Here is an 11221-nt window from a genome sequence, read left to right as displayed (position 1 = left end):
GGTGGGGCAGGGGAGTGGAGGGTCAAGGATAGTTGAGGTTGGATGAGGAGGGAAGGCTGTTCCAGAGGAGGGGGCGGCTGTGGCAAAGGCAGTGTGTGTGTGTGGGGGGGGGGGCAGGTTACTGGGGTTTGTAGGTGGTGGAGGATCTTGAAGTGGACGCGTTGCCGATGAGTCCAGGAGGGTTCAGAACCTGCCCCCCCCCAGCCTGTGACATCACCAGAATGTTCACTATCATTACTAAAAAGATTCAAGGTGTGAAGCCTTTATTGTGGTGTAGAGAACTGGTTTCCAGTTCAGTGAACTGGTTTCCAGTTCAGTGAACTGGTTTCCTGTGAACTGGTCTCTGTTCATGAAATTCTGGTGAGAAAACAATCATTTAACAAGGAAGATGAGAAAAGGTTAGAAATATTTTATTTGTCCCACAGTGGAAAATTTATACCATTGTGGCAGCAGAGAAGAGGGTTCACACACACACACACACACACACACACACACACACACACACACACACACACACACACACACACACACACACACACACACACACACACACACACACACACACACACACACACACACACACACACACAGTACTGATAAATGTGTGTTGTGATCCGTCCTCCTGAGAAGAAGCAGGTGAGCGGTCATGCGTGTAGCGCCACCTGCTGTCAGCAGAAGGACCTGAGCACCAGTTTCAGTCCCAATCAGGTGTGAAGTAGAACCGGTTCTAATCAGTCCGGTCTGACCCTCATGTCCAGGATCACTGGTGTGAGGACTTGTGTTAAATATTAAATCTGGTTTCTGGTTCTGGTTCCTGTTCTCCTTCATGTTCGCTGTGATTCTTCTGAAATATTCAGCCTTGGGTTTTATTCACGTTTTCAGGTGAGAGTGTTGTAATTGTTCAAGAATAAAATGAATCATCAGAAACACAACTTGTCTATTAAACAGTTCATGTTGGACGTGAACAACTTCTACTGCGCATGTGCGCTGCGTCGGTGGATTCAAGGAAATCAGACTAATGATGACCAGCTGCAGCAGGAGCCGCGTGACCACGATGATTGGCTGATGGGTGGGCGTGGATTGGCTGATTGATCAGCGTGGATTGGCTGATTGATTAGCGTGGATTGGCTGATGGGATGGCTTTATGTCAGATTTGGCGTCTCCAACACAGGTGATGTCAGTCGGCGTGCAGAGTTCGGTCCAGCGCCTTCAGGTCAGCGTTAACGCGGGTTTCTCCTCCACGGCTCTGGAAGCTTCGCTTCAGGACGAGTTAAGATTGAAGCAGCAGCGACCCGGCGTTAGCCAGCAGCTGTGTGTAAAGCTGGCGTTAACCCGCGGCTGTGCCTTAACTCAGTCCCGTTGTGGCGATGGAGGAAGGTGAGTTTGTGAAGTGCTCCCACGTTGCATGTGGTATAAAAAGTTCAACGAATGAAGTTAAAGTGTTAGAAAGTAAGAATTGGGTTTGATACTATCGAGTTTTTGTCCCGAGTGAAGTGTTTGGTCAATGTTTAGAGAATGTGTATTTCGCGGGAAAAGTTCAGGACGACCGCGTCAATTGTTTTCATGACATTTCCTGTGCCGCTCTGTCCCGCTTTGTGTGCAGAATAAATACGCCAGCTGGGCTCAAACCATCACGTCCAGGGTCCTTGTTACACAACGCAGAGACCTTAAAGGACAAGTTGGGCCAGACCGGCTACACCAGCAGGTGTTTGTAAAGCTGGCTGATGGAGCTGCAGGACGTCACCCCCACAGTCCCGGTCCGGGGCGGCCAGAGGAAGCCCCTGAGCGGCTTCCTCTGGGAGGAGCCTCCAGCAGCAGGTGAGTCCCTCCTGATGGGGGTGTTGGCTCATGGGGGGGGGTCCCAGAGCGGTGGTCGGACAGGAACCAGTGGCCACCAGCCGTGTGGCGGTGCTCACGTTAACCTACCGGGCCCTCAGGTCCGGTACCGAGCTGGACCTGGGGTGACGTAGGCCTGCAGACACCGGTTGTTGGTCGGACTGAAACGTGAGCGCGCTCCGGTGTGAAATTATTTGTTTGAAACTTAAAATCAGACCAGCTTTGATGTAATAGGTTAATTAAAAACCTAAAAGAGCAAAAATCTAAACGGCTGGAGTCACAGCGATGAGACGCGTCATCATCCAGAGACACCTGGTTCCACAAGGGGAGCTCCGCCCACCGCATGAGGCCTTCACCCTGATGATGATTATTGATGATGATGATGCTGGTTATTGATGATACTGCTGCTGGTTATTGATGATACTGCTGCTGGTTATTGATGATACTGCTGCTGGTTATTGATGATGATGCTGCTGGTTATTGATGATGATGCTGCTGGTTATTGATGATAATACCAAGTCATGTTAAATGTGACGTCACCTGACGTGACTGTATTGAAGTGAACTGACTGATGGATTAGTGTTAAGAAAACACACCAGAATAGTTTAACAGTTAATCTAAAAAGACTCGAGATGTAAAGTGTGTGTTGTGTAAAGAAACTGGTTTCCCTGTACAATGTGTTGTTGGTGACCACATAACTTGCCTTAGATGACAGATGCTCGTAGACTCATCGTTGGTCTCAGGAGCGACACTTTATTCACTGTCATTCACACACGTTACACTCTCAGCCATGCCGGTGTCTGGTCTCATCACACTGTCCCGTATCACTCCGCCCACAAAGCATTACAGTATAAGTGCGCGGCACTATGTACTTCACAATTAAAGTCTTTGGTGTCCACAGTGAACGTGTAAAGGTTGACAAAGACTATTTTAACTTGAAATGACAAGAACTAAAAAGCATTTACTTGCATAAATGTGAAACAAGTGAGTCATTGTGCAAATTGAGCACCATTTCAACTTTCTATAGTTTTATGTAAACATTTAGTTTTCCTTCAGCTGTTCATGAAACATTTCTTTTTGTCATTTGGTCTTTGCTGACTGGAGCTCAGGTTTGGCTCGATGGTCCTTTGTCTCTCTCGAGTGGTTAAAATGAGTACTACAGCTAATGAACTGTTGGTTTCACCTGATCTAGAGTTGTATTGGTCTAAAGTTGTGTATCTTAGTTTTGTCTATTTAATTATTGTTAGAGGTTGGGGGTAGGGGCTGGTTAGTTCGGGAGGGGGGCAGAGAGGGAAGAGTGCACCGATGAATCAGAATCTCAAAGTGAAATTGTTTGGTTACAAAAAGGATCATAAAAATTATCAATCCAATTAAAAACATGTTAAGTTTAGATAAACATTTTAATGAAAAATCAGTCGTCAAAGAATAGGAATACATTTTTTTGTTTACATTATCTTAATTATGAAGACTCTAATTCTGAAAAACTAGGTTGCGGACTAGGTTTTAAAATGACTAGTTTTTGAACCCAGCTAACTATGTATTTTAAAGGAACCAGGTTTAGAACTAACCAGCATCACTGTGTGCAGGAGAGCAGGTGGAAAGGCAGTAGGTCTAGAATCTGAAGAACAGGATTCAGATTTACTGTGGTGTTGATGGGAAGAGAAACTGAGTGGGGGGTCACTTCAAAAGAAGGGTTAGCTAAGAGGGTCGTGTGGGTGGAATGTGTCAGATCCAGTGATGAGGGGGAAACTTGACATTGAGGGTGTTATAATTACGAGCGACTTTGGTTTAATTTCCAGGAAAAGAACCACAGATGCGTTATTTGTCTTGATGTTAATGAAGTAGAGAGAAGGTCAGGAGGAGCTCCGTGGTGTCTGTAGATCTAGAGAAAGAATGACAGGGTACCCAGAGAGGAACTGGGGTCCTGCATGAAGTCTGGAGTGGCAGAGGTCCGTTAGAACAGTACAGGACATGAACGAGTTCAGCTGAACAGGTGAGGTGTGCTGCAGGTGTGAGGGAGTTCAACGTAGAGCTGGGACTGATCAGGGATCAGATCTGAGCACCTTCCTGTTTGCAGTGGTGATGATGGGCTGACTGATGGAGTTGGACTGGATTACCTCATGGACCATCATGTTCACAGATGACATTGTGAAAGCAGGGATCAGGTGGAGGAACGTTCTTCCTTCTCCACTCCACTCATTAATGCACGGGTGCTGTTTTCCTCTCCATCGCATGCCACCACCTTTCTAAATGTTCCTCCACCAGCTCCGTGCAGATCAGTGTCATCTGTGAACATCATGGTCCATGGGGAATCCAGTCTAACTTCATATGTCAGCCTATTACCTCCACTGCAAACAGGAAGGGGCTCGGATCTGATTCGTGATCAGTCCCACCTCTACCTCGAACCCCTCCCTCACACCTGCAGCACACCTCACCTGTTCTGCTGCCCTCGTTCATGTCCTGTACTGTTCTAATGGACTTCTCTGCCAGTCCAGACCTCCTCATGCAGTCCCACACTTCCTCTCTGTCATAGACTTTCTCTAGATGTACAAAGACACCATGGATCTTCTCTTTTGGGGCAGCAGTGTCTGAGCGGACGCCTTGTGGTCAGACATTGGCGGTTCGAGTCCTGCTCCCACCAGCCAGTTTCAGAGTGGGAGGTGTCTGTTCACCTCCTGGTCACTGCCGAGGAGCCCTTGAACGAGGCGGTGTCCCCCCTACAACCAAATTTGCGGCGCGACCTTCACTCGGCCTCCCCCTGTACTGCTTGTGGTACTAATGGCATGCCTACAGGTCCCTAGTGTTGGGGTTAGAACCCTAACCCCTAGGGCTCATGGGGAGGTTAGCTTCCATTGGTTCCAGCTCTAAACACAGTGCTACATCCACACTCCACTGTCTGGGAGACGGATTTTATGCTAAATCCCTTTAGGGGCCAGAGCCATGTTCATTTGGATCACCACACAAGTTTTGTGAGGTGACCCGATTGGGCCAGCTCAACAGGGGGAGTTGTTGGGAGTTATCATTAAACAAATGGAAACGACCACAAAGCCCATCTGCTGACACAAACATGGATAATACACACTTTGTTCCTTGTCTACCACATTGTGTGAAGGGACACATACGGCAAACTGATCGTTGTTCAGTTAACTTTGTTGGTACTACAACTTGTTTCATCACTGGAGACGCACCACTAGACCGAGACCAAAGAACCAAGAGGGTTTGTGTTCGTAGAGGGAGGGACACACACACACACACACTTTAGGGTTTTTCTGATTGTGGTGATGATGATGATGTGCTATTGATAATGCTGAAGAAATGGAATGCCTCAAAGATGATACTGACAATGATTATGGTGATGAGGATGCCGATTAGGGTATCAATAATTAAGATGCTGATGAACATGATGCTGATACTGCTAACAATGATGACGATGAGGTGATTGAGGTGACGAGCAGTATTCGGTGTTTCATGTATGAATCCATCACATCCATGGCCTAATATGTCCTCACATTTGTAGCCTAAAAAACAACCGGTCATGCTCTCGCGTCCCAACAGGTATTGCGATCTCCCACATTATATAAAGTTGTCTTGGTATGATGTGGGAGATGCACCTGAGTAAGACTCCTGTATCAGAGCGGTCATCAGAGTGCGACTCAACGTCAAAACGGCTTTTACCGCGGTCGTCAATTTCCCTGGACAGAAACCCGTCTGAGCCATCAAGGAGGAGTTCCACAGGATTACAGGTGAGTCATGTGGAGATCTGTTAAATTAACTTAAAATTATATCTGACATTGTGCTGCAACTTCAGTACCTCAGTTTAATTTTTTTTTAGGATTTCCCGACATAACTGGCTGCATGGATGGCACCCCATCGAGGCTCCATCCTATAAATCCATCAACCCAAACGTGCAGGTACATGTAGATTGACTGTTAAAATGTTAGACTGAGTCATAGCTAAACTAACATCTATCATTCTCTGCCCTGTCAAGATCATGTGTGGTGCTGAAATCCACATTTCTGAAGTGGAGGCAATGTAGGTTGGGTCGGTCCACGACTCCTGGATATACGGTGAGTCTTTCCTGAAAGGTCTCTACAGGTTGGCCGGACAGAGGGATGGAGATGGGAAGGACATGCATTTTTAGGAACAAGGGTCATCTGCTGAGTTGTCGGAACGATGGCGGAATAAATTTGATGAATCCCACGATGAAGTTGTGGGTAACGAGTGGTAGAAGGTAGTTAGGACAGATGTGAGAATTTACAGGCGACTTTGGTTTAATTTCCAGGAAAAGAACCACAGATGCATTCTTTTCCTTGAGGATGTTAATGAAGTACAGAGAAGGTCAGGAGGAGCTCCATGGTGGCTGTAGATCTCGAGAAAGAATGACAGGGTACCCAGAGAGGAACTGGGGTCCTGCATGAAGTCTGGAGTGGCAGAGGTCCGTTAGAACAGTACAGGACATGAACGAGTTCAGCTGAACAGGTGAGGTGTGCTGCAGGTGTGAGGGAGTTCAACGTAGAGGTGGGACTGATCAGGGATCCGATCTGAGCCCCTTCCTGTTTGCAGTGGTGATGATGGCCTGACTGATGGAGTTGGACTGGATTACCTCATGGACCATCATGTTCACAGATGACATTGTGAAAGCAGGGATCAGGTGGAGGAACATTCTTCCTTCGCCACTCATTTATGCACAGGTGCTGTTTTCCTCTCCATCGCATGCCACCACCTTTCTAAATGTTCCTCCACCAGCTCCGTGCAGATCAGTGTCATCTGTGAACATCATGGTCCATGGGGAATCCAGTCTAACTTCATATGTCAGCCTATTACCTCCACTGCAAACAGGAAGGGGCTCAGATCTGATTCGTGATCAGTCCCACCTCTACCTCGAACTCCTGTTACACCTGCAGCACACCTTACCTGTTCTGCTGCCCTCGTTCATGTCCTGTACTGTTCTAACGGACTTCACTGCCAGTCCAGACCTGCTCATGCAGTCCCACACTTCCTCTCTGTCATAGACTTTCTCTAGATCTACAAAGACGCCATGGATCTTCTCTTTTGGGGCAGTAGTGTCTCCGTTGTAGAGCAGACGCCTTGCGGTCAGACATTGGCGGTTCGAGTCCTGCTCCCACCAGCCAGATTGAGTGGGAGGTGTCTGCTCACCTCCCGGTCACTGCCGAGGAGCCCTTGAATGAGGCGGTGTCCCCCCTACAACCAAATTTGCGGCGCGACCTTCACTCGGCCTCCCCCTGTACTGCTTGTGGTACTAATGGCATGCCTACAGGTCCCTAGTGTTAGGGTTGGAACCCTAACCCCTAGGGCTCATGGGAAGGTTAGCTTCCATTGGTTCCAGCTCTAAACACAGTGCTACATCCACACTCCACTGTCTGGGAGACGGATTTTATGCTAAATCCCTTTAGGGGCCAGAGCCATGTTCATTTGGATCACCACACAAGTTTTGTGAGGTGACCCGATTGGGCCAGCTCAACAGGGGGAGTTGTTGGGAGTTATCATTAAACAAATGGAAACGACCACAAAGCCCATCTGCTGACGCAAACATGGATAATACACACTTTGTTCCTTGTCTACCACATCGTGTGAAGGGACACATACGGTAAACTGATCGTTGTTCAGTTAACTTTGTTGGTACTACAACTTGTTTCATCACTGGAGACGCACCACTAGACCGAGACCAAAGAACCAAGAGGGTTTGTGTTCGTAGAGGGAGGGACACACACACACACACACACACACACACACTTTAGGGTTTTTCTGATTGTGGTGGTGATGATGATGTGCTATTGATAATGCTGATGAAATGGAATGCCTCAAAGATGATACTAACAATGATTATGGTGATGAGGATGCCGATTAGGGTATCAATAATTAAGATGCTGATGAACATGATGCTGATACTGCTAACAATGATGACGATGAGGTGATTGAGGTGACGAGCAGTATTCGGTGTTTCATGTCCAAATCCATCACATCCATGGCCTAATATGTCCTCACATTTGTAGCCTAAAAAACAACCGGTCATGCTCTCGCGTCCCAACAGGTATTGCGATCTCCCACATTATATAAAGTTGTCTTGGTATGATGTGGGAGATGCACCTGAGTAAGACTCCTGTATCAGAGCGGTCATCAGAGTGCGACTCGACGTCAAAACGGCTTTTACCGCGGTCGTCAATTTCCCTGGACAGAAACCCGTCTGAGCCATCAAGGAGGAGTTCCACAGGATTACAGGTGAGTCATGTGGAGATCTGTTAAATTAACTTAAAATTATATCTGACATTGTGCTGCAACCTCAGACTTCAGTACCTCAGTTTAATTTTTTTTTAGGATTTCCCGACATAACTGGCTGCATGGATGGCACCCCATCGAGGCTCCATCCTATAAATCCATCAACCCAAACGTACAGGTACATGTAGATTGACTGTTAAAATGTTAGACTGAGTCATAGCTAAACTAACGTGTCATTCTCTGCCCTGTCAAGATCATGTGTGGTGCCGAAATCCACATTTCTGAAGTGGAGGCAATGTAGGTTGGGTCGGTCCACGACTCCTGGATATACGGTGAGTCTTTCCTGAAAGATCTCTACAGGTTGGCTGGACAGAGGGATGGAGATGGGCAGGACGTGCAGCAGGTTAGGGTGATGGATAGAGATGGAAATGTGGCAACTAGTGCCAGTGTCCTGGGTAGATGGAAGGAATACTCTGAGGAGATGAGGAAAATCAGAAAAGAGGGTGGAAGATAAAGTGTGGTGGACCAGGAAGTAGCGGTGATCAGCAAGTGTGAAGGTAGAATGGCACTAAAGAGTAAGGAACGGGAGGGCAGTTGGTCTGGATGGCATTCCTGGAGGTACGGAACCTTCTCTTGGGTGGCTGTGGAGTTTTTGACCAGGTTGTTCAACAGAATTTTAGCGGCTGAGAAGATGCCTGAGGAATGGAGGAAGAGTGTGCTGGTTCCCATTTTTAGGAACAAGGGTCATCTGCTGAGTTGCGGGAACTATGGAGGGATACATTTGATGAATCCCACGATGAAGTTGTGGGTAATGAGTGGTAGAAGGTAGTTAGGACAGATGTGAGTATTTACAGGTGACTTTGGTTTAATTTCCAGGAAAAGAACCACAGATGCATTCTTTTCCTTGAGGATGTTAATGAAGTAGAGAGAAGGTCAGGAGGAGCTCCATGGTGTCTGTAGATCTAGAGAAAGAATGACAGGGTACCCAGAGAGGAACTGGGGTCCTGCATGAAGTCTGGAGTGGCAGAGGTCTGTTAGAACAGTACAGGACATGAACGAGTTCAGCTGAACAGGTGAGGTGTGCTGCAGGTGTGAGGGAGTTCAACGTAGAGGTGGGACTGATCAGGGATCAGATCTGAGCCCCTTCCTGTTTGCAGTGGTGATGATGGGCTGACTGATGGAGTTGGACTGGATTACCTCATGGACCATCATGTTCACAGATGACATTGTGAAAGCAGGGATCAGGTGGAGGAACATTCTTCCTTCTCCACTCCACTCATTTATGCACAGGTGCTGTTTTCCTCTCCATCGCATGCCACCACCTTTCTAAATGTTCCTCCACCAGCTCTGTGCAGATCAGTGTCATCTGTGAACATCATGGTCCATGGGGAATCCAGTCTAACTTCATATCAGCCTATTGCCTCTACTGCAAACAGGAAGGGGCTCAGATCTGATTCGTGATCAGTCCCACCTCTACCTCGAACCCCTCCCTCACACCTGCAGCACACCTCACCTGTTTTGCTGCCCTCGTTCATGTCCTGTACTGTTCTAAAGGACTTCTCTGCCAGTCCAGACCTCCTCATGCAGTCCCACACTTCCTCTCTGTCATAGACTTTCTCTAGATGTACAAAGACACCATGGAGCTCCTTCTGACCTTCTCTGTACCTCATTAACATTCTCAAGGCAAATAATGCATCTGTGCTCCTTTTCCTGGGAATGATACCATATTGTTGCTCGTAAATACTCCCGTCTGTCCTAACTCTACCCTGTACCATTTGTTCCAAGAACTTCATTGTGTGACTCATCAACTCTATCCTTCTAGTGATTCTACAACTCATCACGTCACCTTTGTTCCTAAAAATGGGAACCAGCACACTTCCTCCATTTCTCAGGCATCTTCTCATCCGCTAGAACTCTGTTGAACAACCTGGTCAAAAACTCCAGTCACCTCTCAGAGAAGGTTCCATACCTCCAGGAATGTCTTCCAGATCAATTGCCTTCCTGTTCCTTCCTCTTTAGTGCTATTTAGTGCTAGATGTACGTTTTATCTCATCAAGGAAAATATGGTCTGAGACTATTTGAAATTGTGTAGAAAAATTTATTTTTAAAAGGAGGGTAATATTCCATTCAAGAACCAGTTACCAGGTAAGAGATCATGTAAAACCAAAGAACAAGTATGAACCAGTTTATGAAGAGGAGCTAAACTCTGCATACATGCAGTGCTTGTATGTCATCCCATGATGCACATAGTTATTCAGCACTTTATTTGTTGCATTGATTGTAGTGTGGCAAAATATTTTTTTTTAAACGATTGCAAGATACTGCCGCTGTCTGTACTTCTGCCCCACAGGTGGGGAACACGCATGGGAGACAGGAAACCCAAAGGCCTGAACCCCCCCCCCCCCCCCTTCAGTAGCTGGAGCTCGACTAAGAGTGGCAGATGGGACAGATGGAATTGCAGTCAATCTCCTTTTCTTGCCCTTCTCTATCCCCACTCTATTTCCTTTCCCACCCAACCGGTCAAGGCGGATGACCGTCCTCCAGAGCCTGGGTCCTGCCCGGAGTTTCTTCCTCAATGAGGGAGTTTTTCCCCGCCGCTGTCGCTTCTGCTTGCTCTGGTGGGTCTTGTTGGGTTTGTCTGTTAAAGCGCTTTGAAATGTTGATGTGGTAAAGCGCTATACAAATAAAAGTTTATTGAACTAATTTTGGCTGTATTTGTCTGAGAAATGACCTTTATCTTTTGGTTTCTGACATGGAGACGCCCTTTGTCGAGACTCTTCATGCTTTTCAAGTTGTTGAAAGTAAGCGGAAGGTTTTAGTGATTACACCTCATGATGTGGGATACTTCAAGACCTTTTTAATGTCCAAACTAGGTTTTAAACTAAATTGGTTTTAAAGTCACTGGGTTTTGAACTAATTAACCCTTGAGGTTTAGAACAAAAAGTAGGGTCTAAACTAACTAGGTTTTCAAGTTTATTTCTTATATAGCCCAGATTCACATAAAATGTCTCAGGGCTTTACAATCTGCACATCGACGATATCCCTCTGACCTTTGTGTACTGCGTGTAGTACGACTCACATCGGATGAGGAACAACTCTCTTCAAAAAACCCTTTTAACAAGAAAAAAAAAGGATGGAAAAACCTCAG

The sequence above is a fragment of the Antennarius striatus genome, chromosome 16 (assembly GCF_040054535.1).
Source record: "Antennarius striatus isolate MH-2024 chromosome 16, ASM4005453v1, whole genome shotgun sequence".
In the NCBI taxonomy this organism is placed as follows: domain Eukaryota; kingdom Metazoa; phylum Chordata; class Actinopteri; order Lophiiformes; family Antennariidae; genus Antennarius; species Antennarius striatus.
The sequence above is the reverse complement of the archived record's forward strand: the minus strand, read 5'-3'. Positions refer to the sequence as shown.